General features: G+C 42.1%; 1 protein-coding gene across 5 annotated transcripts in view; it reads right to left on the bottom strand.

The window, feature by feature from the left end:
• The window catches only part of KCNAB1 (potassium voltage-gated channel subfamily A member regulatory beta subunit 1), a 281,028-nt gene that overhangs the window by 17,794 nt on the left and 243,978 nt on the right, over positions 1 to 19,256 (bottom strand). The gene's annotated exons all lie outside the window — the stretch shown is intronic.

Here is a 19,256-nt window from a genome sequence, read left to right as displayed (position 1 = left end):
GTGATTAGGTGCCAATGCTGGGGAGGGGCGGGGGGTTAGTGTCTGATCTTGGGAAAATGGAAATATATTGTTCAAATCTGTCATGTAACAATGTTGTAATTTCCTTCATGCATTGTAGCTGAGTAATTTCTGTGATCCATTTTTTAATGGGGGGATTAGGGTGGACCTGCATTACCCACCCTCCCCCCAGTGCCTTGGTTATCTGAGATAGACCTCTACTGGCCAGCACAAGAAAGTTGTTGCATGAAGGCCTGGTGGTAACACTGTGTTTTCCAGTAAAGGTATTATGGGGCCAACAGACTCATTCACCTGATCAACCGCTCAGTGTCTGCATCCCCCCTCTGCCAATCCCTCCACTGGCTTCCACTCGCCCAGAGGATAAAATTCAAAATATTAACAATGACTTACAAAGACATCCACAACTCTGCCCCTGGATATATCTCAGACCAGTCTCAAAATATCACCCTAACCTTCCACTGCGCTCTTCCCAAGACCTCCTGCTTTCCAGCTCCCTTGTCAACTCCTCGCATACTCACCTCTAGGACTTCTCTAGAGTCTCTCCCATCCTCTGGAACTCTTTACCCCAACTGGTCCGTCTATCTACCACCTTAACTGCCTTTAGGCGTTCCCTAAAGACTCATCTCTTCAGGGAAGCCTATTCCACCTCAACCTAACCACTGAACCATCACGTTCTCAAACAATTCATCCCCACACAGCTCCCTCCTCATGTATCACTTCCCCCTCCTCTTTTAGATTGTAAGCCCCCAGAGGCAGGGCCCTTCTTACCATCTTGTCTTGAATTGTATTGTAATTATGTCTTCCTACATTGTAAAGCACTGCACAAACTGTTGGCGCTATATAAATACTATGTAATAATAAGAATATAGATGGGAGTTTTGGAGCAGTAAGGCCCACATCTGCAAGAGGGGGTAAGCTGATTAGGGGGAGGCATTAAAAGGGATGAGCCCAAAATAAGGGTGTATGTCTCCAATCTTACCCACAGATTGTCTTTACATGGAATATCCAATCAATAACATGCAATAGTAGTGCAGTGCATAGTTCAAAGTGAGGGAGACCTAAGCCCCCTGACTGTTTAACATGAACTAATATGTTGTACCGCAGGTGGAAAGAGGAGTGGGCCCAAATGTACCAGATCAGAGCACCACTTAATGACCAAGGACAAATGTGGGTCCTGAGGTTACACAGGTTGAGAACCACTGTTTTAGAGGACCATTCTTTATCTATGTAAAGCTTGCTGAAAGAGTGGAGTGTAAATAAGTTAACAAAATCTACAAAGATCTGTGAATATACAGTATGTACTCATAGATATTTAGTCGAATCATTGGCCCACTGAAAGGGAAAGGAGGAGAATGGGAAACGTTGTTGAGCAGAGGTGATAGTAAGAGTTGCACTACTGATTTATGGGTATTCACATTAAAGTTGCTCAGTTGACCAAATCTTTCTATATAGAGGGGAAGGCTACTCTGGGATTGCACACATAAAGGAATATGTCGTCCACATAGAGACTTGCTCAACAGTGTTGTCCCTGTGTCTGGAGGTCCTGGATGGTGGAGTCTACTTGTATTGCTCCAGCAAAGTGTTCCATTGCTAACATATAAAAGAAAGGAGAAAGAGGGCATCCTTGCCTCATTACGAATGGCAACTGGATCTAAAAATATGATGAGGCTACATGTCGAGGAACTGTTGTATAAGGCTTAATCCTGTTTAGGAGAAGGCGGAACAACAATCTGTTACAAGGTGGTGGACAGAGATTTCCAGTCAAAGCGGTCTCAGTGCCGACAGATATGACATTACGGTTGATTATGTTTTCTATATCTATAGTTCATGAGGGAAATTGTTTGGATTGCATTGTCATGCACTTCTAGAGAGGGGAGGAAGCTTTCCTGCTTCATGTGAATAAGGGAAGGAATATAGGACTGTAGTCTATTAGAAATTAGTTTGGTGAATTCGTTGAAGTTTATATTAATGAGAGATATTGAGTGATAACTAACCCATTGCAAGGTGTCCTCACCTTCTTTCTGAATTAGGGAAATGTGGGCATCTTGGTTCTGGGTAGGGAAGTGAAATGTAGGGGATATGTTAACGGTGTTCAAGTATTAGTGAGAGTGTGTCTGTAAATTGCTTGTAAAAAGTAGCCATGAAACAATCAAGGCCTGGACTCTTGCCCAAGGGCAAAGTGGAAATAGTGGACAGCTATCACCTTCTCATATGCAGGGATCAATCTTCTGGTTTTATTCAGTCACAAAAAAACAGTATTATTTCTTCTAATAATAAAATGTTGGTAATAGAAATAAGCCCTTGCACCTATAATATTTCAAAATGAAAGGATTTCAAGCTAAATTGTAAAACTAGATTCAGTAATTGGCAGAGCAACGTATTGGTCTCGGCAGTCTGCCTATATTTATTAGTTTCTTTTGAAAAATCAATTGTTTTCCCTGCCCCATTTATCTGCTGACTTGCACCCACAGGGCAGCTTAAGGAATGAACAATTCATTTGTAGTTTTAACATCCGTAGTTGACACATGGACCTCAAGGGGGCAGTGTTGCTATTCACTGATTTGTATTTCTCCCAACGATAGACTGCATAACGGTTGTGTGTTTATTAGTATTTCAGCAAACATTTGTTTCAATCTAGTGTGATTTAAGTAAGAAAATAGCATGAGAGACAATATGCAAATTGTTGTTTAAAGTAAAGCTATCATGAGTAGCAATAAGCTTTGAGTTCAGGTCCAACATGAGTGTAAACCACAGTCAACCATATCTGGCTAGTTCGCTTGCCTGCACCACCGGCTGATGTTTGTAAATATTTATCAGCTGGAAGTGTCATTTAGCGGCTGTAGCGCTATCTTCATGATCATATTTGGCAATTACTTCACACAGGATCGCTGCTGGCTTGTTTGCATACAGAAACCGGTGATGATCTGTCATTTGCAATGCAAGTAGTGGTGGGGTAGCATCGTGGTCGCCATGGTGGTGGTAGCGCCGCTCATACATCTTCATTTTTTTCTGAATAACAAGGGGCACCCTGTACTCCTTCACACAGGGAAGGGGGCCCTGATATACTGATATCCTCATTTGTTAGATTTGAATGGTGTGGAAGTGTTAAAATCCTGGTCTGGGGAAAGCAAAACTCTCCACCCTCCCTCCTATCTATCCCTCGCACCACCCTCACTTATTTAGCTTACATTTTTTTTTCTCTTTTAGATGTTTTAGTACGCCATCGGTTTCCCTCACCGCTGCTGCCTCCAGTAGTGACAACTACAACCAGTAGATCCAGCACTGCAGTGCCTGTGCTGGATGGTCGTAGGTCTTTGTGCCGAAACCCACTTCTGGATAGCTCATAGGTTGTGTCCATGTCAGCCAGGCACTGATGTGGACACCCAAAGAAGGAGCCTCTTCCTCTGCAGTTAGAAAACCCAAGACGCGGTGCGTGATGTGATCAGAGATTAAGGTAGTTGGGGCTTTTAGTTTAGGATTTTATTAAAAACGAACTTAGTTCATTAGGGGTTGAGTAAAGCCCAGAGGTTAGATTTAACCCTTCTCTATTTTATACTTGAAATAGTTTGAAAAGATCTCCTGAATGTGATAATAGATTATAATAGACAAATTAGATGAATTTAAAGAACTCCAGGCAAAACTTTTATTAATAGACAAAAAGGAGCAGTTAACACTTGCAGCGCAGGGTAGCCCCACTTGAAGGATTAAGCAAAGTTTTGCCCGGTGTTCTTCTTTAACACTCACAGGATGGATGAGCATCTTTGGTAAAGTAGCTACCGTGTTTCCCCAAAAATAAGACACTGTCTTATTTTTTTTTTTTGCACGAAATAAGACACTAGGTCTTATTTTCGGGGTAGGTCTTACTTTCGGGGAAACACGGTATACTTTAAATCAGTGGTTCTTAAACTGTGTAACCTCAGGACCCACATTTGTCCTCGGTCATTAAGTCGCGGCCCAAGTCACACTGGAGTGGAATGTATGGCAGTATGGACTGCTTTGCTGTGACGGAGCGCCATCCATATATGCATTGCTTGTATAGCTCCCATGCGTGCCTCTAGAGGTGCCAGGAGCCAGAATGTGATGTCACTCCAGTCCAGGTACCTCTACAGGACACACGAGGGAGCAGTAATCAATACACGTATGGATGGAGCTCCCTTTCTGCCATACCCCCAGCCCACCCCACCTCAATCGACACTCGGCGCCGGGCAGCATATTTTGAATGGCTGCTCGTTGTAAGAATGGACAGTGCTGCGCTAGGGGGAGGCAGAGGAGCCTCTCACCTAGAAAAGTGTCAGGCATGCGGCGACCCACTGAACACAGGGTCGCGACCCACTTTTGGGTCATGACCCACCAGTTGAGAACCAAGGCTTTAAATGGTTAAAGTATAGACCATTTTTACACCAGAATGATCAGAACAGAAATGTTCTGCTTTAAGTGAAAAGCTTACTGCTGGTATAAAAGCTCATGAGCTGAATACCTCACAGTATGAATAGGACATGATTACATAATCTTCCCATAACACTGGCCAGGGTATTAGACTCACAGATTTCAGTCATCCTGTCACTGGTTATCTATAAACGGATGTAACACACAGGCATTTATTTTATGTTAAACAGTTGGATGTGCAGTAACCATTCTTATGATTTTTTAATTACTGACATCAAAGGGGGAAATGTACGCACTGGTGCTAAAGAAGATAAAGCGGACTGTGCAAATCCAAACACTATCCCCGTTAACTTATGGTTTGAATTCATACTTACAACAAGCAGATTCTAGAACTCATCCAAGAGAAAGATTGTTTAATTCATAGTAAATGGCAGTGTTTATTTCCATGCTCCTTCTTTAAATAACTCTCTATTTCCAGAGGACAAAGAACAGATATCTCCCACTACGTTTTTCACTTTTATTATGTAAAGAAAAATTATAACCTGCCCCCTGCCCCATAGTAATAGAACTATTTTTAGATTGGAAAGAGAACTTCAAATGATTTTAAAGTCAAAAGGTCTTTAAGCTATTCAAATTCTGATGAAATCACTTACAATGAATGTGACTCCTTGATGTTTAAAAGTTTTAGTTTCTTGCAGAATCAGCTGGTCCCCTGAGCACTGGTCTTGATATCCCGTTTTAGGGTGGCTTCTTTTCTTTGCAGGGTCTCATGGAGCCCCTCTTTTGTCTTTTTTTAAAACTGGTCATATTATAAAAAAAAATTTTGTTTTTTTAATGTATTTTTGTCTAGAAATTGCAAATAAAATATTTTTTGCAAGGCTTTTATGAAAAGGCTTTTATAAAAAAAAAAAAAAAGCCTTCGTTGCCTCCAAAAACAGCATTGTTATTTGTTAATAGTTAGGGTACTTGAATGCATTTTTCAGATTTAACTCCTGAATTTAGTGTCACTTAAAGGCTTTCATACCAATGCCTACTAAAGTAGGGTACAACACACTGCAGTGCACCACAATGGATGAGAAATCTATATGAGCCTCTTTCAGCAGCACAGAGCACCACGTACCATATAAATGTGCTGTAGTGTGCTGTGGTGGGTTGTGCTGTATGGGCATTGGGGTTTCATTTACAATGAATGGCACCATAATGCACTGTACACCAATCAAGTGATGTGTTGTGGAAACACACATTATTGCAAAAGGCACAAGTGTGACCGGGCCCTTTATATGATGAGTAAGAAATTCAAATAATAAGGCGCAGGGAAAACATTTCTACAGGGAAAAGGGAAGGAAGAACTAAATTAGGGCCGATTAGGGTTAATTTAAGGCTAAAAGGGGGTTAAAAGCTCGCTAGGTTTCCTTAACTTACATTATGTAAAAACTGATTTAATATGCACGTAAAGGAAACAATATAAAAATACACTGTAACAATAATATTGTTACAATGTATTTTTTAAGCAAACCCTCCAAATAGTGTTTGTTTGCAGGGTTTAAAGAAGAACTCCAGGAATTTTATTATTAACCCTTGCAGTGAGGCTACCCCTGCACTGCAAGGGTTAAAAGGTAGTTTGTGTCTAGGGGCTAAAATAACAAAGTTATACTCACCCAAAGCTCCAAGCCGCCCACCTGTCACGGAGCTCCCTCCCGGCTGTCTCCCCCTCTCATCAGCATTGTATTCTTCCTCAGTGTCCTGAGGTCTATACACTGTGTATAGACATGGATGATTTACAGGCCGCTGCAGAGGAGGGAAAGAGAGACGTTTGAAGGACCAATCTAAGAAGAAGCCGGCTCAGAGCTTTGGGTAAGTATATCTTTGGGTTGTTTATTTAGCCTCGACACAAACGAGCAGTTAACCCTTGCAGTGTGGGGGTAGCTCCACTGCAAGGGAGTTCTTTAATTTATAGGAACTGCTGTGAGCACTCTTAAAACACAGACTGGAACCTACATATCAAAATGACAATTGATTCCCGGTCTGTGTTGCAAAAGTAATGACAGCTCCCCGAATGTACACTTAATTTATTTATGTTTACGTTGCTGTTTTTTAATCTGCCCCTAACATTTATTTTTACTCTAGTCTTTCTCATGGTTACATGAAGTAGTATTTAAATGACATTAAAGTCAAAATATTTTTAAGCTTTTTCAAATGCTGATGACATCACTTACAATGCATTCTGCTCCTTCCTGCAGAATCAGCTGATCCCCTGGGCACTGGCCCTGATATCCTGTTTTAGGGTCGCTCCATTCGCTTGCAGAGTCCTATGGAGTCACCCTTGTGTGTGCTAAGTTGTATGTTTCCACAAACATACAGACACAGAAAGGCATCTCCAGAGCCTCTGTGCACGTTTGCCTAGCTTTCGGTTAGGAAGCCCTTACCAACCAGCAGAACTAGTTTTCCCTTCATCTCTCACATGCATTAGCACGTGCAACTAATTACTGAGAATTTCTCCTGGTCTTTCCACCTGACGTGCAGAAGTGTCATTTATAGCGGGGGAAGGGGGAGGGAGTGGGCGTGAGGTGGCTGGAACATACAACACATACAAAGTCAGCCTCTTTGTGCTGCTTGTGTGTGTGTGGCGGTCGGCACACAGAGTGGCTGGATGCAGCAGTGCAGTCCATGGGGGGAGCACACACGCAGCAATGGATCCTTAGCGTTAGTAGAAGCCACCACAAAAACAGAAGTGCTGGTAGAAATAACAAAAAAAATGATCTGTGCTAAATTGGAATACCAAACAAGAAAACATGTTGCAATGGGATATTCATTTTTGAAGTTTGGGTTTAATAACACTTTGACATGAGATGTTAAATAAAGCACAAGGGTTATATGGATGAACATTAGCTTTATTATGAACTGTGATAACAGTGAGTTAAATATGTGTAAGGATTAGGAAATCTGTGGCTTTAATTTGTTGCACATTGTTACAAACAAGTGCACAGTCTCCTGCTTTTTGCATGGCTTCTGCAGGCTATAATAGAAGGAAACTCTAAAATGCTATAATTCCCTTTTTTAATTTTTTTTTTTTTAAATAAAGAAAAAGTGCTAGTGTAAAACATAAATTAATTTAAATTAAGATGAATTGAAAATTTAAAACCTCATTTAAAGAATGTAGAGCGCCAGCCAGTACAATCCAATAACTGATTAGATTTAGACTAATGATGTCAGAAGTTATAGACAGGCTGACTTTAGATGTTCAGTATTTCAGTGTTTCAGATTTATTGGTAATTATTTATAGTTCATATATGCTATAAATAAATTGTTTATATATGTAAACTTAGAAGTACAAATAATTATAACAAATATTACGTCTATATAAAATGCATCACAAATAATAATGTCTACAATACAGATACAACTTAGAATATAACAATCTGTTATGCTCAGATCTTCATACGATATTGGTAAAACATAAATGTATCCTGTTCCAGCATACAGTGCAACCATGGACATATGTAAGGGTCTTGAAGTGACCCTTGTGAAAATTGTGTAGTATTTCCCACTGTTCTTATTTCCTGATCTCTGTGTGCTTCCTGCAGATATTAGACATAAAAACAAAGGAGCTGTCACAAGTTCAGCTTGCACAGGAGAGGAGGTAAGATGTCCTAGCGGGAGCCGGTTTATGAACCTGTCACTCATGCATTGCTAGGAGCTGCGCGCCGAGAAGCTGTACAGTGTAATAAATCCTGTACTTGAGCCCTAGCCAATTGATTGTTCTGGCCATTCCTGTTATCATGTCTGTTCATATTATCACATTACAGCTTGCTGTGAATGTTCATTCTAAGAGATCTCCAATCATCCATAACTGTACTCAAACAGCACAGTTCAGCACTTCTAAAACACATGCTGATCAAAATCATTCTACATGACAGGGAGATGAGAGAAAGACCTATATTCTGTGTACTTGATTGACACATCATTGCATGATCAGCATTATAGGTGCAATGTTCCATTTACCAAGCAACGATCAGATTGAGAGAAGCTGTAGTATTAATATCAATTATATAAAGATATACCATTTCTCTATGTACATATATATATGCCTATATTCTATTTTTTGTTTCATTTCTTGCTTATTATCTTTAAGTAGGAGTGATGACTTCTCATCTACTGAAATCTGGGAAGAGTCATGAAAGATCACACCTTGGCTTTGCCATTTCTCCCATCTAAATCTCATAATAGGCAACATTTAATGAACAGAAATCAAGAAAAGAAACAACATACGAAATTATTTAAACTCCACTTGTACAGACTGTGAGCTCTGAATTGCACAAGAGACTTTAATACAAAAATAATTTGAGCAAACCTGTCTCTGGCCCACCCCTTCCCACCAGGCCTAGATTTCAGCCTAGGCCACCTAGGACACGGCTAGGGCACCATGGTCCCTTTTCCATGTCACTATATTACTGTATACTATTCTGCATTTATAATGACAGTGCCTTGTCAGTGGAGTGCTGGCTGCACTACATATTTCTGGTTGTGTCGTTATAGTACTGATTGAACCCCTGCAGGCATGTTATTATGCCACTGATTGTTTCTGTTTCTGATTGTGTTAAATTGCTTTTGATTTAACTTCTATAATTATGATCATAATTGTGCTAGTGTTATAGTATTGTAAGTCTTGGTAAATCAGCTTTGTCTCCGTATGATGTGGATGAATGTGTGTATTGGGGCCGGACCAGGGGAAAGAGGGGCACATACCTCAATATGTACCGGGTCGGATTTGGCCCTCAGCCCCCCACAGAAGGTCTCCAGGCCCCTCATGGCTCCCACCACCTGCTTGGCACTCCTCATCTCCTCGATAGTATCGGCCACCTTGATCACACCTCAGTACCTCTTTGACCATCTGCCTCAGCTCCTCTTTCTTCTGCTCCATCCCTTCCTCTCCAGGGCCTGGATCTCCTCTGTGCTGTGCACCTCCAACAGATCCCCCAGGTTCCGCATCTCAGTCAGCATGGGAATTGTAGTTTGGAGGGGAAGAGCCATGGGCAGTCTGGTCCTGGCACTGCATGTGTATGTTTTGTGGGCTCAAGGGGCAGCTGCTTTGGGCCCCACAACAATGACTGGGCCTGGGGCAACCGCCGCGATAGATGGCTTCACTCACTAATGTGGTGGGAGGGGATGGGGTGGTTGCTATTTGCTTATCATTTCACATCAGTATTTATGTTCAAGGGGTGTACTACTAGTAAAGTATCTGGAGATGTCGACTATTTACCTCAGTAGCACTTTTGCTTATTACGGCTGGTCATAGGTTTACTTTAAGTTCATCTGTGATTTAAAGTCGATGATCCTGTTGCCCTTCATATTTTAGATGTGGTCTCTATGCAAAAAACACACTGCTCCATGCTTTCAAAGTATAATTTTTAAGATAACACTGTAAATCAAGACAGTCCCTTACACACTCTCTTAAACTTTTTAACTCTTAAAGAAGAATTAGAGTGGAAGTCTGTTTGTTGGTTCCCCTCAGTGGGCCAGTGAGTGTTTGTGTGCAGGTAACTGATAAATCATCAGTAGAACTCTGAAGAGGGGCCATAAAATCCAGCAGTTTCTTCAGGGGATAGCACTACAATAGCTTTCTAAGATTCTGAGAAAATCCCCACATCAGCCATAAACCCTGCATGTGTATATAGGAAAACCAAGGTGACACACACACACCAAAAGTTCTTGGTTTGTCTCTTTTTAATTAAGTTGAGATAGATAGATAGATAGATAGATAGATTGGGCCATAAAATCCAGCAGTTTCTTCAGGGGATAGCACTACAATAGCTTTCTAAGATTCTGAGAAAATCCCCACATCAGCCATAAACCCTGCATGTGTATATAGGAAAACCAAGGTGACACACACACACCAAAAGTTCTTGGTTTGTCTCTTTTTAATTAAGTTGAGATAGATAGATAGATAGATAGATAGATAGATAGATAGATAGATAGATAGATAGATAGATAGACAGGATTCCTATAGCTAAAAGCCAGGTCAAAATTACATAAACTACATTAAAGAATTATGCAAGCGATATATTATGAAAAAGCTGTAAACGTAGAACCGGGGGCTATTTTGCAGATATTAGAAAAATCTACAAAAGAAGACTTAGCTGAAAAGAAGCTTTTAGTGATTATACATACAATGGGCTTTTGTCAAGTCTTTAAGCAAACACAGAACTCTTTACAATCACTTACTGTGAATGCAGCACATTTTTGGTAATTCATATATTGTACATCTTTAGCTAACAAAACAGCGGAGGGAAATATCAAACCAATTTTTAATAATAAAAAAAACTTGTGGTATTAGGCCTGGCAGATTAGCTGCTAGATGTGGTGATTCTCCCAGATATCTCCCAGAAACATGCCAGCACAGACGCAATCAGTACCATACCGACACAGCCAGAAACCTGTCAGCACAGACACAATCAGTACCATACCGACACAACCAGAAACCTGTCAGCACAGACGCAATCAGTACCATACCGACACAGCCAGAAACCTGTCAGCACAGACACAATCAGTACCATACCGACACAACCAGAAACATGTCAGCACAGACAAAATCAGTACCATACCGACACAACCAGAAACATGTCAGCACAGACACAATCAGTACCATACCGACACAACCAAAACATGTCAGCACAGACACAATCAGTACCATACCGACACAGCCAGAAACATGTCAGCACAGACACAATCAGTACCATACCGACACAACCAGAAACATGTCAGCACAGACACAATCAGTACCATACCGACACAACCAGAAACATGTCAGCACAGACACAATCAGTACCATACTGACACAGGCAGAAATATGTCAGCACAGACACAATCAGTACCATACCAACACAGCCAGAAACATGTCAGCACAGATGCAAATCAGTACCATACTGACACAGCCAGAAACATGTCAGCACAGACAAAATCAGTACCATACCGACACAACCAGAAACATGTCAGCACAGACGCAATCAGTACCATACTGACACAGCCAGAAACATGTCAGCACAGACACAATCAGTACCATACTGACACAGGCAGAAATATGTCATCACAGACACAATCAGTACCATACCGACACAACCAGAAACATGTCAGCACAGACACAATCAGTACCATACCGACACAGCCAGAAACATGTCAGCACAGACACAATCAGTACCATACCGACACAACCAGAAACATGTGAGCAGAGATGCAATCAGTAGCATACCGACACAGCCAGAAACATGTCAGCACAGACGCAATCAGTACCATATTGACACAGCCAGAAACATGTCAGCAGAGACGCAATCAGTACTGATTGCGTCTGTGCTGACATGTCTCTGCCTGTGTCAGTATGGTACTGATTGCATCTGTGCTGACATGTCTCTGCCTGTGTCAGTATGGTACTGATTGCATCTGTGCTGACATGTCTCTGCCTGTGTCAGTATGGTACTGATTGCATCTGTGCTGACATGTCTCTGCCTGTGTCAGTATGGTACTGATTGCATCTGTGCTGACATGTCTCTGCCTGTGTCAGTATGGTACTGATTGCATCTGTGCTGACATGTCTCTGCCTGTGTCAGTATGGTACTGATTGCATCTGTGCTGACATGTCTCTGCCTGTGTCAGTATGGTACTGATTGCATCTGTGCTGACATGTCTCTGCCTGTGTCAGTATGGTACTGATTGCATCTGTGCTGACATGTCTCTGCCTGTGTCAGTATGGTACTGATTGCATCTGTGCTGACATGTCTCTGCCTGTGTCAGTATGGTACTGATTGCATCTGTGCTGACATGTCTCTGCCTGTGTCAGTATGGTACTGATTGCATCTGTGCTGACATGTCTCTGCCTGTGTCAGTATGGTACTGATTGCATCTGTGCTGACATGTCTCTGCCTGTGTCAGTATGGTACTGATTGCATCTGTGCTGACATGTCTCTGCCTGTGTCAGTATGGTACTGATTGCATCTGTGCTGACATGTCTCTGCCTGTGTCAGTATGGTACTGATTGCATCTGTGCTGACATGTCTCTGCCTGTGTCAGTATGGTACTGATTGCATCTGTGCTGACATGTCTCTGCCTGTGTCAGTATGGTACTGATTGCATCTGTGCTGACATGTCTCTGCCTGTGTCAGTATGGTACTGATTGCATCTGTGCTGACATGTCTCTGCCTGTGTCAGTATGGTACTGATTGCATCTGTGCTGACATGTCTCTGCCTGTGTCAGTATGGTACTGATTGCATCTGTGCTGACATGTCTCTGCCTGTGTCAGTATGGTACTGATTGCATCTGTGCTGACATGTCTCTGCCTGTGTCAGTATGGTACTGATTGCATCTGTGCTGACATGTCTCTGCCTGTGTCAGTATGGTACTGATTGCATCTGTGCTGACATGTCTCTGCCTGTGTCAGTATGGTACTGATTGCATCTGTGCTGACATGTCTCTGCCTGTGTCAGTATGGTACTGATTGCATCTGTGCTGACATGTCTCTGCCTGTGTCAGTATGGTACTGATTGCATCTGTGCTGACATGTCTCTGCCTGTGTCAGTATGGTACTGATTGCATCTGTGCTGACATGTCTCTGCCTGTGTCAGTATGGTACTGATTGCATCTGTGCTGACATGTCTCTGCCTGTGTCAGTATGGTACTGATTGCATCTGTGCTGACATGTCTCTGCCTGTGTCAGTATGGTACTGATTGCATCTGTGCTGACATGTCTCTGCCTGTGTCAGTATGGTACTGATTGCATCTGTGCTGACATGTCTCTGCCTGTGTCAGTATGGTACTGATTGCATCTGTGCTGACATGTCTCTGCCTGTGTCAGTATGGTACTGATTGCATCTGTGCTGACATGTCTCTGCCTGTGTCAGTATGGTACTGATTGCATCTGTGCTGACATGTCTCTGCCTGTGTCAGTATGGTACTGATTGCATCTGTGCTGACATGTCTCTGCCTGTGTCAGTATGGTACTGATTGCATCTGTGCTGACATGTCTCTGCCTGTGTCAGTATGGTACTGATTGCATCTGTGCTGACATGTCTCTGCCTGTGTCAGTATGGTACTGATTGCATCTGTGCTGACATGTCTCTGCCTGTGTCAGTATGGTACTGATTGCATCTGTGCTGACATGTCTCTGCCTGTGTCAGTATGGTACTGATTGCATCTGTGCTGACATGTCTCTGCCTGTGTCAGTATGGTACTGATTGCATCTGTGCTGACATGTCTCTGCCTGTGTCAGTACCATACCGACACAGCTAGAAACATGTCAGCAGAGATGCAATCAGTACCATACCGACACAGCCAGAAATATGTCAGCACAGACGCAATCAGTACCATACCGACACAGCTAGAAACATGTCAGCAGAGACGCAATCAGTACCATACCGACACTGCCAGAAACATGTCAGCACAGACACAATCAGTACCATACTGGCACAGGCAGAAATATATCAGCACAGACACAATCAGTACCATACCGACACAGCCAGAAACATATCAGCACAGACACAATCAGTACCATACTGACACAGCCAGAAACATGTCAGCACAGACACAATCAGTACCATACCGACAGCCAGAAACATGTCAGCATAGATGCAATCAGTACCATACCGACACAGCCAGAAACATGTCAGCACAGACACAATCAGTACCATACCGACAGCCAGAAACATGTCAGCACAGATGCAATCAGTACCATACCGACACAGCCAGAAACATGTCAGCACAGACACAATCAGAACCATACTGACACAGCCAGAAACATGTCAGCACAGGCGCAATCAGTACCATACCGACACAACCAGAAAATGTTTGCAAATCCAAGCTGAACTGTGATTATAAAAACCAGAACCAAGTCAGCAGGGACACAATTAGCACCATACTGACACAACTAGACACATGTCTGCAGAAAGACATAAGTAACAGCACAACTAAAAAACATGTCTACGCGTGTAATCATTACCGTACTGTAGCCCCTAGCAGCCAATCAAATCTTTATTTCCTCTAAACTAGTTAGATAGGAGTTGGCTTCCATTCATTATTACATTGTGATCTAACACTATCACTGCTTTTTGCTGCCTCATTTGATACTGGCCTCTTCGTATCTGCTGCTGTCTTTTCTTAATAAGCAGTATTATGAACAGAACTGCATTAGAACTCCACTACTTTTATTTGTACATGCAGCATTCAAATCAAAGCTTAAAGGAGAACTATGGGGTTAAGGCTTTTCCCCATAGTTCTCCTTAGGGTAACGGGAGGACACAAACTAAGCATCCTCCCGTCACCCTAAGCTCAGTATACCGCGAGCTGTAGCTCGCGGTATCCTGAGACGCCGCAGTATATGCCCCGACAAAACGGCAGGAAAATGTCACTTTCGGCATTTAGCCGAAAGTGCCATTTTCGGCCGGCGCCCCCCCTTCACTTTTCGCCCGGGGCCCGCGCCCCTGCTGCACCCCCGGTTGTTAAGCCACTGCTGTACCCTCCCCCGTCCGTTCCGCCAATCAGTGCTGGAGGAGTGGGGAGGGGGGAATCCAGCCCCTCCCCTGTCACGGCAGAGAGCCATGACAGGATCGAGAGGTGAGCGAACGCTGGTATGTGTTAGCTCACCTCCCGATCTACTGAGCCGACCTGTGACAGTCTCATTGTCACTTGTCAGCTAGAACTATGAGGTGAGTGAAAAGCACTCCTCATAGTTCTCCTTTAATGCTGAAGTTTAACCTGTTTATATTTTTCTTTTCCTTCCCCATCTCCATGCAGTGGCGTCACAAGGGGGGTTGCAGGGGGTGTGGCCCGCACCGGGTGATACCATAATAACTGACAGTCATTTTGGTGTCATTCCCTCTGAAAAATGAACAAAAGCATGGACACCGGTACTCCAATGGCTAATCAAGTACGTCTGTTTATTAACATAGGTGCTGATAGCAAATACACTTAATACAACGTTTTGGGGTTGTAGAGGATCCCCTTCATCAGGCAGAAACAAGTGTTGTTTCTGCCTGAAGGTGATTCCTCTGCGACCCCGAAACGTTCTATTAAGTGTATTTGCTATGCAGCACGTACGTTAATAAACAGACGTACTTGATCAGCCACTGGAGTGCCGGTGTCCATTCTTTTGTTCATATGATGAGGCGGTTGCCACCCGCTGACTACTGCAGCACCCATTTCTATTACATTGGAATAGCGGCATATGAGTGCGGTGGGTATATGGACAATATATATACCCACTCGGTTATGGACTGAGAGCCCAACAGCTGCAGGAGAGAGGAGGGGACCAGGCTGCATACCTTATCCTGCCGGATGAACGTCCCCTCCTCTCTCTGCTGGCGGTCATCTCGGTGGACAATTAAGTGCGCATGACGTCATTACTTGTGTGCATAATGAAGTCACACGCATGCGTGATGACGTCACGCGCGAGTGTGATGACATTCCAGCGGGTGACACCCGGTGGCTGCACCAGGGGACACCAAGCCTAGAGACATCTCTGTCTCCATGTTTGTAAACGTTTTTAAATATAACCTTTCCATTTTTATTATATATCAGATTTTACACTAAGTGATGTCATCAGTGGGTCTCTGTGCTTCCTGAAAACATCACAGCATCCTTCCTCAGGGCTCCTCTCAAGAGCCCTCTGCCCTAATGTAGGTAGGGGGAGTTATGCAAATATCAAAATGTCTTGACAGGTGGGTGGCAGTCTAAGGGAGTGGGCATTCCTAAGCAGGCTGCATTTACATCCAAAAAAAGCCCACATGTGTTGTTGAGCCTCCATGATTGAACGAACTGAAATTCAATGAATAAAAAGGGTACGTAAGAGACATTTAGGATGTGGAGGGAAGAGATAGATGATGCAAGGTGGGCTCTACCTGACTTGCTGCAGCTTCTTATGCACATTATGAGAAGCTCTCAGTGTGCAGTGAAATCAGAGTAAGCTATTTCAGTCCAGGAGAAGAGCCTGAGTCCAGTATAAGACTAAAGGTTCAGCTTTAAACCTGAGAGTACGTGTCAGGATTCATTTTATTTATTTGTTTCTAAAGAGTCAGAAAAGGAAAGTCCTCATTTAGCATCCTCTGGCAACACGGTCCTGCAGCCTTTCAGAATACTAATGCAATCATCCGTCAGCCTTTCACCCAAAAGATTAAAGTGTAAGCATTTGGGGAGGATGACACAAGTTATCAGTTTCAATTTGTCCACTTCAGCGCACATGCACAAAAAAAGGCTTGGAATGCTGCTCATCTCTTGGCGTTTTCTCGCTTTGCGAGTTCTGTCTGACAGCTGAGTGCCTGGGTTGTTATGGAGTATGTGAAATAAAGCAACTTCAGTTGCTGAGCACCAACCCACATAATACTGCTTAGAGGAGAAGCTGAAAAGTGCATCAAGCAGAGCCGTCCTCTACTTTGTGTTTATTTTTTATCTCCATCCAATATACAAATCTTCATTAGTCTTGGAATCAGTGGCAGGAACAAGTAAGATAAAATCTCTCCTAGTAAGAAGCCTCCTAATGTGAACGCACTGATAATGTCATTGTTTATGAATTGGCTGATTGCAGAGTGCATTGCTTATAGTGCCTTATATATAATGTATATCCTAAAGCAATGGCTTGAAATTACAAACCCACGTTTACACACTATTCTTATACTGCTTCTAACAGCAATATTTGATAGGTAACAGATAGACTACAAACACTAACATTTTGAAGAGATTTTTGTATCTGTTCCCTTGTTTTAACAATTGTTTATTCATTCGCACAATATTGTTCATCTATCAAAACCCTTGTTTAGGAACACAATATATACAGGTGAAACTCGAATAATTAGAATATCGTGCAAAGTTCATTTATTTCACTAATGCAACTTAAAAGGTGAAACTAATATATGAGATAGACTCATTACATGCAAAGCAAGATAATTCAAGCCGTGATTTGTCATAATTGTGATGATTATGGCTTACAGCTCATGAAAACCCCGAGAACCCCAAATCCACAACCTCAAAAAAGTAGATTATTACATGCAATCAATAAAACAAGGATTGTACATAGAACAATATCGGACCTCTGAAAAGTACAAGCATGCATATGTACTCAGTACTTGGTTTGGGCCCTTTTTGCAGCACTTACTGCAATTACTTTTGCATGATATTCTAATTATTCGAGTTTCACCTGTAAATATTGTACAACATAAAGGAAAAGTGAAGGCAAATTTGATATCGAATGTCAGATAAGGGTTTGTTGCCATATGGTTCTATCTACTGTTATCTACGGTTGTCTACAGAATGTTGGTATAAACCAAACATTCACAGCAGCAAACAAATAAGCATCTTTATAATGGATCCTTCAAGCACAAGCATTGAGAAAGAGTATCATTATCATTCTTAATGTGACACTAAACTCAGGAGTAAAATCTTAAAAATGCATTCAAGTTTAGTGTCACTTTAAGATACTAAGACTAGTATGGGTCACAGGGGAACGTCAATGTAGATTTCCCTTTATCCGGCTATTGGTGCTAGTTTTTTATGGGAAGTTCCAAGGCATTTTAAGGCCAGCTATAAATGATGTCTTCTGGATATGTCACAAAGCCTCTTTTCATTTGATGGTACAGTTCAAGGGGGGACCTTCTAGGAGGGGTAAACTATTATGTCAAGGCCAATGTATTTATAAGAGGCTATGAAAAAGTAATTCCTATTGAGATATAAAACGTTTAATTATGCAGAGATGGAGACAATGTACATACATACGGTAAGCCTGTAACTTTTTCTACTCATAGTTACCCTTTCACATAGTCTATATCACGTTTGATGCATTTGCGCCATTCTTTTACCCAGGCCTCAAATCTAGAATTTAGAATAATTCTACGGAGCACTTTTTGCTCCAGTGCTTTAGCGCTATTTTATATTTCTGCAGGTCCTCAGATCTCATGCCACAGATGTAATCCTTCATTGACCCCAAAGAACAGGTCCTCAGATCTCATGCCACAGATGTAATCCTTCATTGGCCCCAAAGAACAGGTCCTCAGATCTCAAGCCACAGATGTAATCCTTCATTGGCACAAAAAGGTAGAGGTCAAATGGTGCCGAATCTAGGCTGTGAGGTGGATGAGGGACCACTGATAAGCCAATTTTGGCAATCACCTGACTAGTGGCATAAGTGGTGTGTGGGCATCATTTATGATGGTGACGCTTTATGGCCTAAAGGATTCTTTCAACTTTAAAAGTGTACCAATGTAGGTTTCACTGTTGACTGTTGCACCCTTATCCAAAAAGTTCATCACAATGATTCCTTGGCCGTGATCTGGATGAATAGAATATCTTTGGACAAAGAGAGCTTGAATGGCGCCATTTAATGCCTTATTAATGATTTCAATTTCTCCCTTTTTAAACTTCTTTACTTACCCAGTGCCTAACATTGCTCACATCAAGCATTGCATCACCATACACATTCTTAAGGTGTGTATGGATCTCAATACTCAATTACCTTCTCTTTGTTTCAACCTCTCATCAATGATTCACTTGGTACATATTAAAAAAACTAGATTGAGTTAGACCATATGCATGACATATATCAGGCATTTCATTTTAGGTTCACATGAACAGCAGATATGAAACAACTGGCATTCCTTTTTGATACCCCCCTATCATCTATCAATAAAAGCAATAAATATAATTTACAGGTATTTATTTCCTGCCTGTCCTACATGCATGTAATGTCTATGCATGCAATAGGAAAAACGGTTAAGTTTTGTTTGCCATAATTTATAGGGTATGGCTCCATTCACACAAGGAGAATTATCCTAGCATAAGTGCCTAGTCTGACATTGGTATCTATAATAAGATTGTACAAGGA

The sequence above is a fragment of the Nanorana parkeri genome, unplaced genomic scaffold (genome assembly GCF_000935625.1).
Source record: "Nanorana parkeri isolate BGI_ZX_2015 unplaced genomic scaffold, ASM93562v1 scaffold263, whole genome shotgun sequence".
NCBI classification, from domain to species: domain Eukaryota; kingdom Metazoa; phylum Chordata; class Amphibia; order Anura; family Dicroglossidae; genus Nanorana; species Nanorana parkeri.
Note: the sequence above shows the minus strand (reverse complement) of the source record. Positions and strands in the feature narration are given on the sequence as shown.